Source organism: Esox lucius, chromosome 13 (assembly GCF_011004845.1).
Source record: "Esox lucius isolate fEsoLuc1 chromosome 13, fEsoLuc1.pri, whole genome shotgun sequence".
NCBI classification, from domain to species: domain Eukaryota; kingdom Metazoa; phylum Chordata; class Actinopteri; order Esociformes; family Esocidae; genus Esox; species Esox lucius.
The window spans coordinates 9299683-9315062 of NC_047581.1; positions in this window are offsets into that span (position 1 = coordinate 9299683).

Here is a 15380-nt window from a genome sequence, read left to right on the forward strand (position 1 = left end):
TTACATTATAAGGAGCTATTACATTTTTGGGAGATATTACACGATCAGTTTCTACAGCACATTATGCATCCACACACTTGTATGATACTGCTCCAAATATAAACATATCTTCTGGTAAACATTTTTTTTTATTAATACACATCTCAGTCTGTAATTCGGAAAGTCAATTATAGTAAAATCGATGACAACCATTGAGGAAGGGGGATACATTGTCTTTTTCGGTGGGCTGGAATTGTTTGTAACTCTACGGTCTGCATCATGACAGCTAAAGAAAAGTTTGTCCCACAAAATTACTGAATGCAAGTTTGTTACACACAAACAATAGTCATCTGAAGTGGTGCGATTCTCTATCATTTCTGTTAGCCATCTTTGTTTTCCATGGATGGGTTTTGACATCCAGACAGCAGTACCTGGAGCAGAATGATTTGCTTAGCAGAGCTATGTGTCAAAAAGCATACTGATGAACATAAGAGAATTATTTTTATCGCGATTATTAGTGGAAAGCTTTGGTATGCAGATTTCTGCCTAAGGATATTCCAGCAAAGGCACCTTGGATATTTTAGCATCAATAATTCATAAAACACTGAGGGCAAAAAATAAACAATATGTGTGTAATTGCTTTCTGTGGATCCCCATAAGGGTCAGTGACGAATACATTTGAAAACTGAAAACATTTATATGTACTGTATATTAGTTAAATATGCAAATTAAAGCTTTTCTACTTTCATTAGAATGTTGTACAGTGGGGAGAACAAGTATTTGATACATTGATTTTTCCTAAAGTATGTAGAGGTCTGTAAATGTTATCATAAGGACACTTCTACTGTGAGAGACGGAATCTAAAAATCCAGAAAATCACATTGTATGATTTTTAAATAATTAATTTGCATTTTATTAAATGACATAAGTATTTGATCACCTATCAACCAGTAAGAATTCCAGCTCTCACAGACCTGTTAGTTTTTCTTTAAGAAGCCCTCCTGTTCTCCACTCATTACCTGTATTAACTGCACCTGTTTGAACTCGTAACCTGTATAAAAGACACCTGTCCACACACTCAATCAAACAGACTCCAACCTCTCCACAATGGCCAAGACCAGAAAGCTGTGTAAGGACATCAGGGATAAAATTGTATACCTGCACAAGGCTGGGATGGGCTACCATTAGTAACACACTACGCCGTCATGGATTAAAATCCTGCAGTGCACGCAAGTTCCCCCTGCTCAATCCAACGCATGTCCAGGCCTGTCTGATGTTTGCCAATGACCATCTGGATGATCCAGAGGAGGAATAGGAGAAGGTCATGTGGTGTGATGAGACAAAAATAGAGCTCTAGGGTCTAAACCCCACTCGCCGTGTTTGGAGGAAGAAGAAGGATGAGTACAACCCCAAGAACACGATCCCAACCGTGAAGCATGGAGGTGGAAACATAATTCTTTGGGGATGCTTTTCTGCAAAGGGGACAGGACGACAGCACCGTATTGAGGGGAGGATGGATGGGGCCATGTATCGCGAGATCTTGTCCAACAACCTCCTTCCCTCAGTAAGAGCATTGAAGATGGGTCGTGGCTGGGTCTTCCAGCATGACAATGACCCGAAACACACTGGCAGGGCAACTAAGGAGTGGCTCTGTAAGAAGCATCTCAAGGTCCTGGAGTGGCCTAGCCAGTCTCCAGATCTGAACCCAATAGAAAATCTTTGGAGGGAGCTGAAAGTCCATATTGCCCTGTGACAGCGCCGAAACCTGAAGGATCTGGAGAAGGTCTGTATGGAGGAGTGGGCTAAAATCCCTGCTGCAGTGTGTGCAAACCTGGTCAAGAACTACAGGAAACGTATGATCTCTGTAATTGCAAACAAAGGTTTCTGTACCAAATATTAAGTTTTGCTTTTCTGATGTATCAAATACTTATGTCATGCAATAAAATGCAAATTAATTACTTAGAAATCATACAATGTGATTTTCTGGATTTATGTTTTAGATTCCGTCACTCACAGTTAAAGAGTACCTATGATAAAAATTACAGACTTCTATGTGCTTTGTAAGTGGGAAAACCTCCCCACTGTATATACATTTCAAATGTTTTTATTCACCAGACCTTTTTTTTTTATTCATCGAGAGGGGTCAGCTGAGGTGGCTTGGGCATCTGTTTCAGATGCCTCCGGAACGCCTTCCTGGTAAGGTGTTCCGGTCCCGTCCCACCGTGAGGAGACCCCGGGGAAGACCTAGGACACGCTGGAGGGACTATGTCTCCTGGCTGGCCTGGGAACGCCTCTGTGTCCCCCCGGAAGAGCTGGAGGAAGTGTCTGGGGAGAGGGAAGTCTGGGCATCTCTGCTTAGACTGCTGCCCCCGCGACCTGGAACCGGATGAAGCAGAAGAAGATGTAATGTAATCAAATCATGATTAGCATTACCCTATGTTTTTTATTTTATTTTAGTTTCTTTGACATTTGGCAAAGTGAAGCCAAAAAATTAAAAAAATTATATTAATCAAAATCTAATTGAACAGTATGTGACTGAAACGATTGCGATGTGAATTGACCTTAAATTATTAAATATAAATAAATATATTGAGTACTTACGAGCTTCACCTTTGACGAAGAGAACATTTAAATCTCTAAAAACCTCTTACAAAACACTACAGAATGTGAAATGCAAATGACAGCATACTCTACATTAGTAGTAGTAGGTCAAAGACACTACCGTTCAAAAGTTTGGATGTCTTCATCAAAGTGACTGACAAATTTGAGAGAGGAGTAGATGCAATTTCAAGGATTAAAACATGATTATTTAACTTTCTATGTGGAAAAAAAACATTTCAGTTATAAAAACGTATTCTTCAAAATATGATATTAAAAAAGATAATAATGTAAATGTTTTTTTATGTCATGCATGCTTTTTTTCTTATCAGCAATTAAAGTTTTTATTTTTAAGCTCCAAATCCTCTCATTTCCATCAAAGTCCTTTGTGCCCTGGCATGTGGCCTTTGTGCCCTAAACATTTTTGTAACAACGAAGGCCATGGATATATGACAGATTTATGTGATGTAAAACGTGGTGGCCTGATTCCAATTGCTTGGCAATTGCTTGGGTACACCCTGACACAAACATTGGGCATATGACAGAAACACTGCTTATCTTGGCATCCAGGCTGTGTTTCACAAGTTCAGTGCAAATACAATAGAGTGTAAGTATACAACAGTCAAATAAAGGAAAGTACAGTAGGCTGAAGTTGAATGATGTTTCAGTATAGAGTTCAAAACAAGTTCAATTGGACACTCAAGTAGAGAATATTACATTAGACTGTTCTCTACTTAATTTTTTTTGCTGTACACTCAAGGCCTATGAAAATACAATTTAAAGACAAATATGAAGCAAAAGTACAGACTGTCACCTTTTATGTCGGTTTCACTGTCTTACTAGTTACTGTAAGAACAAAAGCACATTCAGTACTTTTAAAAGTATTCAAACCCCTGGCCAATTATCTTATCTTATTGAATTACATATGGTTCATTGAATTGTTATTGCGTTTGACATTTCATTTTATTTAGTTAACATGAAAATGCTATTATTTTAAGGTGACATCGGTGGTATGTTTAAAATTATTTGTATGAAAAATAGAAAACTAAAATTTATTCACTGTATTATAATATGATATACAGGTCTGGAAAAAATTAAGAGACCACTCCTAATTTTTCTTAAATCAGCATCTCTACATGTATAGTAGCCATTCCATTCCAGTGTCTGTTCAATTCCAACACAGGCACACCTCATTTTACTTAATGAGGTACTGATTAGGTGATTACCTGAACCAAATCTAATTTAACGAGGAAAAATATAAAAACCACTGCTGTGGTCATCACTATCTTCTTGCAATAGGACCAGCTGGATGGCAAAAAAAGTATTACCTCAAAGGTAATTTGAATTTAAAAAATAATTTTTCAGTATGACAAAAAATCTGGAAAGAAATGGTTTGAGTGAGCAAGGGTTCAAATCTGGCTTTACTGGCAGAGGGATACAGTGAGCGTCAGGTTGCTTCCATCCTGAACATTTCAAGAAAGAAAGAAAGAAAGCTACAGACTGACAGAGGGTGAAAACGACTGAGATGACCGTCAACTCATTCGAATGTCCCTCAACAACTGTAGGATGACATCAAGTGACCTACAAAAAGAATGGCAAACAGCAGCTGGGGATGCTTCAGCAAGGCTGGAATCAGGCATATTTGTCTTTTTGAAGGACGCATGAATCAAGCCAAGTACAAGGTTATCCTGGAAGAACACCTGCTTCCGTCTGCTCTGACAATGTTCCCCAACTCTGAGAATTTGTTTTTCCAGCAGGACAATGCTCCATGCCACACAGCCAGGTTAATCAAGGTGTGGATGGAGGACCACCAGATCAAGACCCAGTCATGGCCAGCCCAATCTCCAGACCTGAACCCCATTGAAAACCTCTGGAATTTGATCAAGAGGAAGATGGATGGTAACAAGCCATCAAACAAAGCCAAGCTACTTGAATTTTTGTGCCAGTAGTGGCATAAAGTCACCCAACAGCAATGTGACAGACTGGGTTATTCCACCAAATATAGATTTCTGAGTATTTCTGAATATTTTGTTACTGAAGAATGAATATGAATTTTTCTTTGCATTATTTGAAGTCTGAAAACAATGCATATTTTTTTGGTTATTTTGACCAGATGTTATTTTCTACAAATAATGACAATATTTGTATTTGGAATTTGGGAGTAATGTTGTCAGTATAGAATAAAACAAAACTGTTCATTTTACAAAGGTGAAGCTCGTAAGTACTCAATATATTTATTTATATTTAATAATGTAAGGTCAATTCACATTGCAATCGTTTCAGGCACATACTGTACACTCTGACCTATGTTCAATCAGATTTTGATTAATATATAATTTTTTGGCTTCACTTTGCCAAATGTCAAAGAAACGAAAATAAAAAACATAGGGTAATGCTAATCATGATTTGATTACTCCAAAGTTAAGTTGATCTATGAATACCATGCATAATAACTTTTTGCTGTATCCCTTTCTCTTATAGCATGCCCTGTAGAAAGTTTCAGGGATTCCAAGTTATGTTACTGCGTGCATCTCATCACATCTTTGTATCTGTTTAACGTTTTTATACAAATACCTAGCACAAAATCAAAATCAGCAAGCAGGAAGTTGTTGAAGCAGAGAAAACTAATAAGGGACCAAACGGAATTTTGCGGGTGGTTGGTCCTCTTATATAAGAGTACATTACCTTTTAAGGCCAACTCATTCATCTAGATATTCAAATCAGGTGACCAGCAAATATTGCAGCCTAAATGCTGGCGACGGGGTTGTGTAGGGAGGGGACACCGTAGCCCCTACAAAAGATACCCACTGGCCAAGAAATAGCCCTATTTAACAGACAACCAACTACCCTGAGCAAAGGCTGAGTAAAACCTACAGGCTTCTCTGTAAATTCACAAGCCCCAAGGGTGCAGTGACTCAACCTGCTTGCGTCAACTATGACGAAAAGCTTGGCATGATGTGATGAGCCAGTGACTCAGCCCCTGTAATAGGGTCAGTGGCAGGGTAGCCCAGTGGAGAGAGGGGAGGCTGCCAGGCACAGACTAGGTCTGTTCAACAAACATCAATGGGTTTTGTGTTAAAATCCCCATTACCCTCACCAGGTATAGTCATAAAACCATTTGGTAAAGAGTTATTTAATGTCATCCAAAGAACAAAACACGTATATCATTATTTCATATTTTATCTAAGAATGTATCCTTTAACCAACATGGTTCCATCATGTGCACCAACAATATTTAAGCCTAATGCATTGTATGATTCTGAAACTATTTGTACATGCATAGGCTATCAATCACTATCTTGCTGTAACCCCTTTTAGAACCCCCCCCCCCCTCCGTATCAGTGGAAATGATGATGGATGATGGCAGACTATTCACATTTTAATGTCCCCAAAGAGTAACCTCATTGTAAAGGCTCAACGCACATGACATAATTCACACTGCAGACTTCTTATCAGCTTAAACAGGAACATCAGTTTATCAGAATTTTACTGCCGATTACTAGATGCCTTAGAGATGAGGGGGTTACGCAAGAAATATCATAATCTCCTTTAATACATAGCATCGGGCGTTGACCTTTCACGTCAATCTGGTGTGGTGATGTGGCTTTTTCCGCCATCAATATCAGTTAGTTTGGCCATCTTTCTAAGTACAGCAGCTGCCCTGGACATCCGGCTCGTTGCTTAGGCTTGTCTGTTGACTATAAGTAGACGATAAACAAAGGCATTAATCTAGTGCAACACAACACAGAGGATACTGTCACTTGAAAATGCATTATCTGAGAAGGCTGGTTATGAGACTATCAGTTGGGGAATTTGTGGTTGAAGAATTGCAATGAATTTTCACCTTTGGCCCAAACATTTCAGTGGTGGAATACTTTAGGGCGTTGCAATTTACTACTAAGGTACAAAGGAATTTTGTGGCATATATTGTGGCAAACATTTTGAAATAAGGCCCGTATTTCATAGCTAGCATCAATAAGAAACACTAATCTCAAACATTAATATATTTGCTAGTGTTTTAGTTAACCGTTTCATTGGTATTTTTGAATTCTCTGAATTGTATGTGGTTTGTCTTTTCCTAAAACAAATGTGCCACATGAGTTAATTATCTAATATCTAATATCTGACCTAATATCTCCCCTATGTTTTTTTTTTTGCATTTCTAATTCAAGCTACAGTAAATCTGCCCACCTCATTAACACCAACATAAGTTGCATTATAAACCATAGCTTATTTTATTCAGTGTTTCGGTCAAACCAGGGGATAATGGATAAACCAAAAAGGGAGCAGCAGTCCAGGTCAGGGTGTCTATGTTTGGGCACATCAGGGCTTTAGCCATTCTCCGGCCTTAACAGCCAACCTGTATATATTAGCCTAATGAAAGTGCACAACATTTTCTGGCACATGCTGTATATTCCCCTGTAGCGCCATCGGGTATATATATATATATATACATATATATATATATATATGTATGGTGATGAAGCGGCGTAGCACCGCTGTACGAGGGCACATAAAAAGGGGTTCATCTCATGTAATCGGCATCGTATATCCAACCTCACACTTCTAGGACACATGCCTTTACTACACTGCCACATTTCCTTCTCCTCTTATTATTTTTGCTGCTTGACAGAAGATATCAGTGGGTATGTGCACATGCACTTACGTAACAAAACCAGATTCACTTATTAATCAACATTTTACTAATGGGACCAAAAACCTTTTGGGTAAAATGAAGGGAACATTATGTTTGGTAAGTGCCCCAATGTTACAGTTGGTACAGTTTTGCCAAGAAAACATACCAGTAGAAGAAGCGATTACACCTTAGTTCAAGTCCCTGTTTTTGAGCTATGCCAGTGTCTATACAGTGTTATACCATGGATGCATTAGTGGTCCCATTAGCATTATGCCCCCAGATCAGAAAAAAGACACAACATCTGAGATACATGAAATGCACAAAGAAGGCAGTACATTAGTAAATACATAATATTATACATCCTCTTATCATCCCAACCTAGATCAGTTCATCCATATTATTTTTGTGTATTCTTTGTTTCCTGACCAGTATAAACGTGAGACAGTAATGAATGGAAGAAGTGGGGTGTCACTGTAGGCAGCATACTGTACCAACACTTTTATCTAAAGGAGTAACATAGGGTCAAAAGCCAAAAAAGGATGTTCGGTTTCCTATTTTCGTCCCTTAAGTCCTTATTTTCCTGGTCTCTTCTCCTTCTTGAACTCTTGTGATGTGTCTGAGCGAGAGAGGAAGGGGGAGTCGGGAGAGGGGGGACACACTGTAGTTTCATTATATCCCCAACTTTTATTACATTTCATATTTGATTTAATCTGCTTTCCCATAGTCTTCCACAAGGGACACTACGTACATCTAATCTAGGCCAATCTTCCAAGTGACCATATAATAAATGCACTGCAACAACAGATTAAACACACTAATCTTAGCTCAGCCTGTGGCAGTGTAGCTTCTGCATTGTCTTATAAAACACCTTGCCTTGGTGTCGGAGCATGTGTCTTTGATTTGTCTGCTGAGACGGCCCTGCGGGACTTCAGTGGTAACGCTAGCTACGGCTTTAAAGGCTAAGCCACAAAGAGAAGAAGTAGGAAGGGATCAATAGCCAAGCAGTTTCATGCTGTTTACATAACATTCCTCAGTACTAGTTAATTGGCTTAATGAGCGGCTGAATTAGTGAAGCACCTCTCGTAATTAACCCTCCAAACTCCCTGGGGAGTCATCAGGGAGAAGATATTAAATCATCCAGTGCAACAGAAAATGTGTCGTTTTAGACCTAGATACACACCGGGAAGGTAAGATATGAAATAGCCTGATTAGGGCCTTGTCTGAATTCCATTCTGTAGAATAACGCAGTAGTGTATCACTATTCTTTATGATTGGTAAATCATTTGTGCAAATGTGCGCTTAGCTCATGCGTTACCACATAGTAAGTCCAGTGAAGACCTCGATCCGCAATGTCAGAATCTGAACGGCGATTTAACTGTGAGATGATTGGAGACGTTTCCAAGACCGACGGGATCATTTGCCCAACGCAGTCTTGCTTCCTTATCAAGTCACACGCCAATCAAGAGTCTAAGATGGCGCCTTTTGATGTTCCTGGAGATCACTGGTTTTGGTTGTGGAATTTCTCTTATTCAGCAGGGAGTGTTCCCCTCCAACAGCCCAGCATCAGCCCAGAGTCAGCATCGGTCTGTGCACCTGTCCCTAATGACCTCCCAGAGGACACAGTCAGTCACGCTCCTCATGGTGCAAGACATCAACCCACCTCTCTCTCCCTCTCCCTCTCCCTGTCTCTCCCTCTCCCTGTCTCTCCCTCTCCTTCTCTCTGTCTCTCTCCTGCTACATGAGCTCTCTTCTTTTTCCTCTCGCACTTTTCACACAGCTCCTCCCTCCTTTATTCTGGTTGCTTCCGATTTGTTTTTAGCGGTTTAAACCTTAGGTATCTGTACACCGGGCAAAGATTCATTGTAGTGGCCTTTCCTTTAACACTGCTGGGTTATGATTTGGTGGCACTGTACGATTTGATAATGCTGTACGATACGCTGAAGTTCAGCTACTAGTAGTTGCACTATTTAACGCCTTACATAAATGAGTACTCAAGGACGTAGGTTAAATAAAGGGCAACGTTTCCTCATGAAAGTGTAACGAGGTGACGGCTTCATGAACATGACTCAACCTAAACACTGGACACAGGGGAATCATTGAATACAGTTTTGTTCAACTCATTCTATGTCGTTTTCCTGAAGCATGTCCACGCCTTTGTCACCTCAATGGGTTTAATAGACGCCCCTTGGTTTCGTTGCTCGTGAGCAGTAGGTCTAGTTATACTGCACCACCATCTGCAGGTAACCTGGGTTGTTTACTGGAGCACGTATGGCCTCTCAATTGAACCTTTCTCGTCCAACCAATTCAACCAATCCTGTTTGTCCAGTAGAAGTCCCATCCTCACGTCGCTCCCTATTTAAGACTATTCAACAAATCTACAGTAAAAATGGATTCATTAACTTCACATTAATACAAACCAGTTGCTACCTCAAAAATAAGTGCATTGATAAAAATGATTTCACTTGTGACAATGAAGTCAGATACTTCTCATAACCTTCACATTCTAGTGTTAAGTCCATTATCATCAGTACAGTACCAGTCACAAGGGTGGACAACCTTACCAATACAAGTTTGTTGCAAAATGCAGTAGCGTCTCTTATTTTGGGTATCATTAAGTACGTTTCTGAGAGGCCAAGAGCCTTGACATCTCAGAAATATATACGACACAGTGATTGTCAAAGATGATACCCCATACCTTACTGAATGAACAGCACGACTCAGTAGCCTCTCCGTCAGGGTTTTGTGTGTCCTTGTATCCATGAAAAACATTGCAGCTGCAATCACACCAAAACCAAGTGAGGTGATCCCTTTTTTCTCTGTTCTAGTAAGAATGGAAACGTTCATGTTTCAGATGATTGCTTTCCTTTATCATCTTCCTTTCCTGTCCACCGCCTTGTACCTCAAAATTGTCACAAGAACAAGCTGCCAAAGACTGAGGGTGCTAACCAGTCAGGGTTTCCTGAATGTTTGTGTGAAGACATTCATTTTGTATTCACAGTGTATGGAAACATATCAACACCCCATACAGTATCTATTTCATTTCCACATTGGGAAATGTAGGTATGTTTCCTTTTCAGAATCCAAATAAAGTTTTGATTCATATTCAATACATTTTGAAATACAGTACCTTTATCCTGATTCCTGATGCCAGTCACCGTTGGTCTCTTGCAATTCTTGATTTTCTTTTCCTAAAGGAATAGAGCTCACAGACTCCACCTGTATGGTTCTGGAAGTCAGATGGCCATCCGTTTTTTGTAAAGTAAAGTTACAAAGAAATCATTAGCTTCTACACCAAATAGCATGTCTTTTTTTAATTGATGATTCACCACAAAGAGTTTTTCACTATCATTTCGATGTCTGGAAGGACTTTAACCAGCAATGTTTCATAAATGTGTATGGGGATGTGTATGTTTTTCTTCCCAAACCAAAATCTCAGGTAGATAGGGTGGAGAGTGATCCCATAGTGTATAGTGTCATACTGTATCGAGCGTACATATACATATATACACCGATCAGCCATAATACTATGACCACCTGCTTAATATTGTGTAGGTCCCCCTTTTGCTGCCAAAACAGCCCTGACTTCTTGAGGCATGGACTCCACTTGACCTCTGAAGGTGTGCTGTGGTATCTGGCACCAAGACGTTAGCAGCAGATCCTTTAAGTCCTGTAAGTTGCGAGGTGGGGCCTCCATGGATCGGACCTGTTTGTCCAGCACATCCCACTGATTGATTGGATTGAGATATGGGGAATTTGGAGGCCAAGGCCACCTTCTTCCATTGCTCTGTGGTCCAGTTCTGATGCTCACATATTCATTGTAGGAGCTTTCGGCAGTGGACAGGGGTCAACATGGGCACCCTGACTGGTCTGCAGCTACGCAGCCCCATACGTAACAAACTACGATGCACTGTGTGTTCTGACACCTTTCTATCAGTACCAGCATTAGATTTTTCAGCAATTTGAGCTACAGTAGCTCATCTGTTGGATCGGAACACAAGGGCCAGCCTTCGCTCCCCACATGCATCAATGAGCCATGGCCGCCCATGACCCTGTCACTGCTTTTCGTTCCTTTGGACCACTTTTGATAGGTACTGACCACTGGAGACCACGAACACCCCACAAGGGCTGTAGTTTTGTAGATGCTCTGACCCAGTCGTCTAGCCATCACAATTTGGCCCTTGTCAAAGCCGCTCAGATCCTTACGCTTGCCCCTTTTTCCTGCATCTAACACATCAACTTTGAGGCCAGAATGTTCACTTGCTGCCTGATATATCCCACCCACAGACAAGTGCCATGGTAACGAGATTTCAGTGTTATTCACATCACCTATCATTGATCATAATGTTATGGCTGATCGGTGTATATAAGACACATCATGAAGACAATTTTTTTTGTACTGATGCTCTTTTACTGAGAAACATACAAGCCCTATTGATAGTATACATTTTGTTCACAATTGTGTTTAGTGAAAAAGGGAGGGGAGGTGAATATGAGGAGTGAATATGTGACTAGGTGATAATGTTGGTATGATGATTGATTATTTTGCCTCTTACTCTCACTGCCCTGTGGCACAGGGGTTTGATCTTAAGACCTTAGGGAAGAGTGCCCACTACTGGCTCTCCAACACCACTTCCAGAAGCATCTGGTCCCATATCCAGGGACCGACAAGGATCGACTTTAGTTTCAGAGGTAAGGAAGAAGTGGAATGCAGGTTGCTAAGCATCTGGCCACAACATAAAATGGACCATAAAGATTTGATGGAACAATATAAAACACAATTTATTTTTTACATGCAAAGTCTGTTTGTTTTATGAGGGACGTTGATCGTTCTGATCACCAAGTCATTAAATAGCTATGGTATTAGTGAACATAATCACTAGGCAAATTCCATTATGTAATAGAGTTAGAGGAATCTGTTAGGACTTGTAGAAACAGCAAAGTTGTTGTTCCATGTACGTATGTATTGAAACAAGTACATTAAGCTGTTTAAAACAAGCAAACAAAATAAGAAAAATAATACAAATAAATAAGCCAATGCTGTTTGAAACTCAGCAAGATTTTTATCAAAGCTATTCACAAAACAATAAGACCACAGGGGGATTGAGTCAAGTTTTATTTGGCTGGCAAGACTTGAATATTTGCGTAAACTGTTTTTTATAAACTCGAATCAATTAGAATGTAAATTCAAATCTATAAGAATAGTATTACAGTAGCTATAGCTATCTACATAGACTACCTAGCTAGTCAACCGGCTTTTATTTTCAACCCGGCGACATGCCAGGCCAGTTCTCACCTCATCAAGTGTGCATAGTAATGTAATAATGTTACAAGGCTAAGTGTGTTTCTTTATGCTGAACCATTATTAATGGCTGAACGCATGAAATGCTGAAAACAGCCTAACGAGCCACTTAAGAGCCTTATCTTTGATTTGATTGAAAAAGCAGCATCAAGTTAAGCCCAGCCAGCGGACAGCCTCATCCGTGCAACTGCAAGAGGTGTAGGAAAAGGACCACAGACATCGAGATCAAGCAATGTGGCATAACTTCACATGTTAGTTGAAATCTTCGCAGCTGGGATGCTGTGTGTAGCCCGGGGCTGCAGAATGTGGTTACGCCCTCGCAGATTTTCCTGAACCCTGGTGTTGACCTCAGACAGATCTGATTTGCCTCACACTGACTGTCTTGTGGCAGCACCGTGCCCCTGGAGAAGGCACAAGTTGACATCCCATGGTTGCTGTGTATGGTTCAATTACAAATGATGTGTTCTTACAACAAGGCACATGAACTGAAGCCTACATTATTATCCATACTACTGTAGATCGTCTTCAGCCCTTGGAGGTCTGTACAACTGTCCTTCAAGACAACATCAGGGCTTCAGTAGGTTTCTCACATATGTTACTCAAAACATTTTACAAAATAAAATCTACATTAAACACTTTTACTTCACTACTTTACTTAGAGAGGGGCTGTCCAGGGTGAAGAGGAACAGGTCTAGCTGGTCTAGCTAAACCATGCCAACCAATCATAATAGGAATTGCCTTTATTCGGCTAAGTATATTTACACATTCCAGTAACTTAATTGGTGCTTCAAGTGGTGCACAATATACTGTATCCGGGCCGAACAAAAACAGTCTAAAAAAGTGAACATTGAAAGTATTTAATATGGTGCAGGTATGAGATAATGGGATGCAAGCAGATATATCCTTTACATTAATATACAGTTGATGGAAATGCATGCAACTCCAGTATATTCATCTACTATCCATGTGGAAGGAAATTAGCAGTTTCGGGTGCAAGTAAGCCTCTGTGGGATAGATTGCCAGTTGCTGAGGGCAACAACACGGTGAAATAAACTTTTTGTATATTTGACTTTTTGTATGTTTGACTTTTTGTACGCTAGCCTCCCTAATTGTTTTGGAACAGCAGGTGAACGGTCGGTAGGGTTCAGGGCTAACTTGCCTGCACATTTCCTTACCCTGGAGTCATGTGGGACCTCAATGGATGGTGGCAGTCAATGCCCCTTTCTGCAGACCGTAAAATGCCCTGTTGCAGTTTGCCTCTGCTCCAGAAAGACAGAGTCAGACCAGACAATGATGGAGGAGGTAGGGATTGACTCTACGATTGATGTGCAGTGCCGGGTCAGGATTGACTGGGAGGTTTTTTTTCTCTTTTTTTTTTCAGCTGCCACGAGCGCTACATCCTGTAGTGTTGTCCTCCCACCTGAGATTGCAGGAGATGATAGTACTTAAGACTTTGAAGGCCCTCAATCCACTCGATCCCATCAAGGGGTAGTGACCACAATAAGGCAAAGGGTATTTCCTGAAACAACCAAAAATCAAGGTTCTTATACAAAAGGCCATGGCCTTGATTTCCAATCATACACCGGACACTGGAAAAACAACTAGCATGTATTTACAAAAGATCAATAGTACCAACCGGTGTTAATTCCGCTTTAGCCAGATGTCGGCATATCAGTTTCCGGTTTACTTAAGGCGATCACTCGCGTCGCCCAAAATTTCAGTTTTTAGTAGATGTCTCCAAGACCTGCCTAAAATAAGCATTAGTGATGTCCATCGAATTGTTGATGCCTGGTTATGGGCTGAAATATGTGCCACCAGAAACTGAATTTGAATCATTTATATTTGAATTTGAATTGCTAAACTTGAATAATTGCATTGAAAAACTGAATTTGAATCACATAATTTGAAACTGTATTGTTTAATTTGAATAATTGCATTGAAAAACTGAATCTGAATTGTATAATTTGAAATTGAATTTATTCGTTTGGACCCTAAGTCCAATAAAATGTGATCCTCACTGAAAATTAAACTCTCTATATATCTTCACATTCACTTCTCACAATTCAGATTCAGTTTTTCAATGCAATTATTCAAATTTAGCAATTCAAATTAAAATATAAATGATTCAAATTCAGTTTCTGGTGGCACATATTTCAGCCCATATGCCTGGTCCCCTGCTCCAACAAGTAAGCGGAACAAGGGATTCAAACTCTACGTATCGAGTTATCTGCACAACTACGAGGGTAAGTAGTTTACTGTGGTGTAAGCTAATTAGCGATGTGTTCCTTTTTAGTTTAGTAATAGGCAGGAAAATAGAACGCATAAAAATTCACCCCAGCCTCAAAAATGGCAAAAGAACGCTGGCTGAGCTGGAACGCTAGCGCGTCCCCTTAGCAAGTGAATTGAAACGAACCTTCGTTTTGCCTCTTCTAACCTGAATTAAGCTTAAAATTCCATAGCCTCAAAAAAGCACCAAAACAGGTCTCCTCTTTAATTTTACCACTGTAACCTAATTTCACAACGAAACTGAAAAATAACAACTGGCATAGGAAGTAAACATCTGGTCCTATATGATATTAATCGCGCTTAAACCTGCGTTACGTGGAAGTATATAAAAAAAATCGCCTTATCTGACTATTTCTAGTCTAGCGTTTGAAGTCATTTAATGGCGCAAGCCATATTTTATTAAAAAGAGGACATTCTCCTGATTAAAATGAGGCCCCACTTGTACCTTGAAAATTAAATGAGTCACGTACATTATATTTCTTTTTTTTTCTTTTGTCAAACTGCAATGCAGACTTGACAAAAGCGGAAGTTTGTTACTACGCTGGTGCACAGAGCCTATACACTATCAGATATTTACACGTC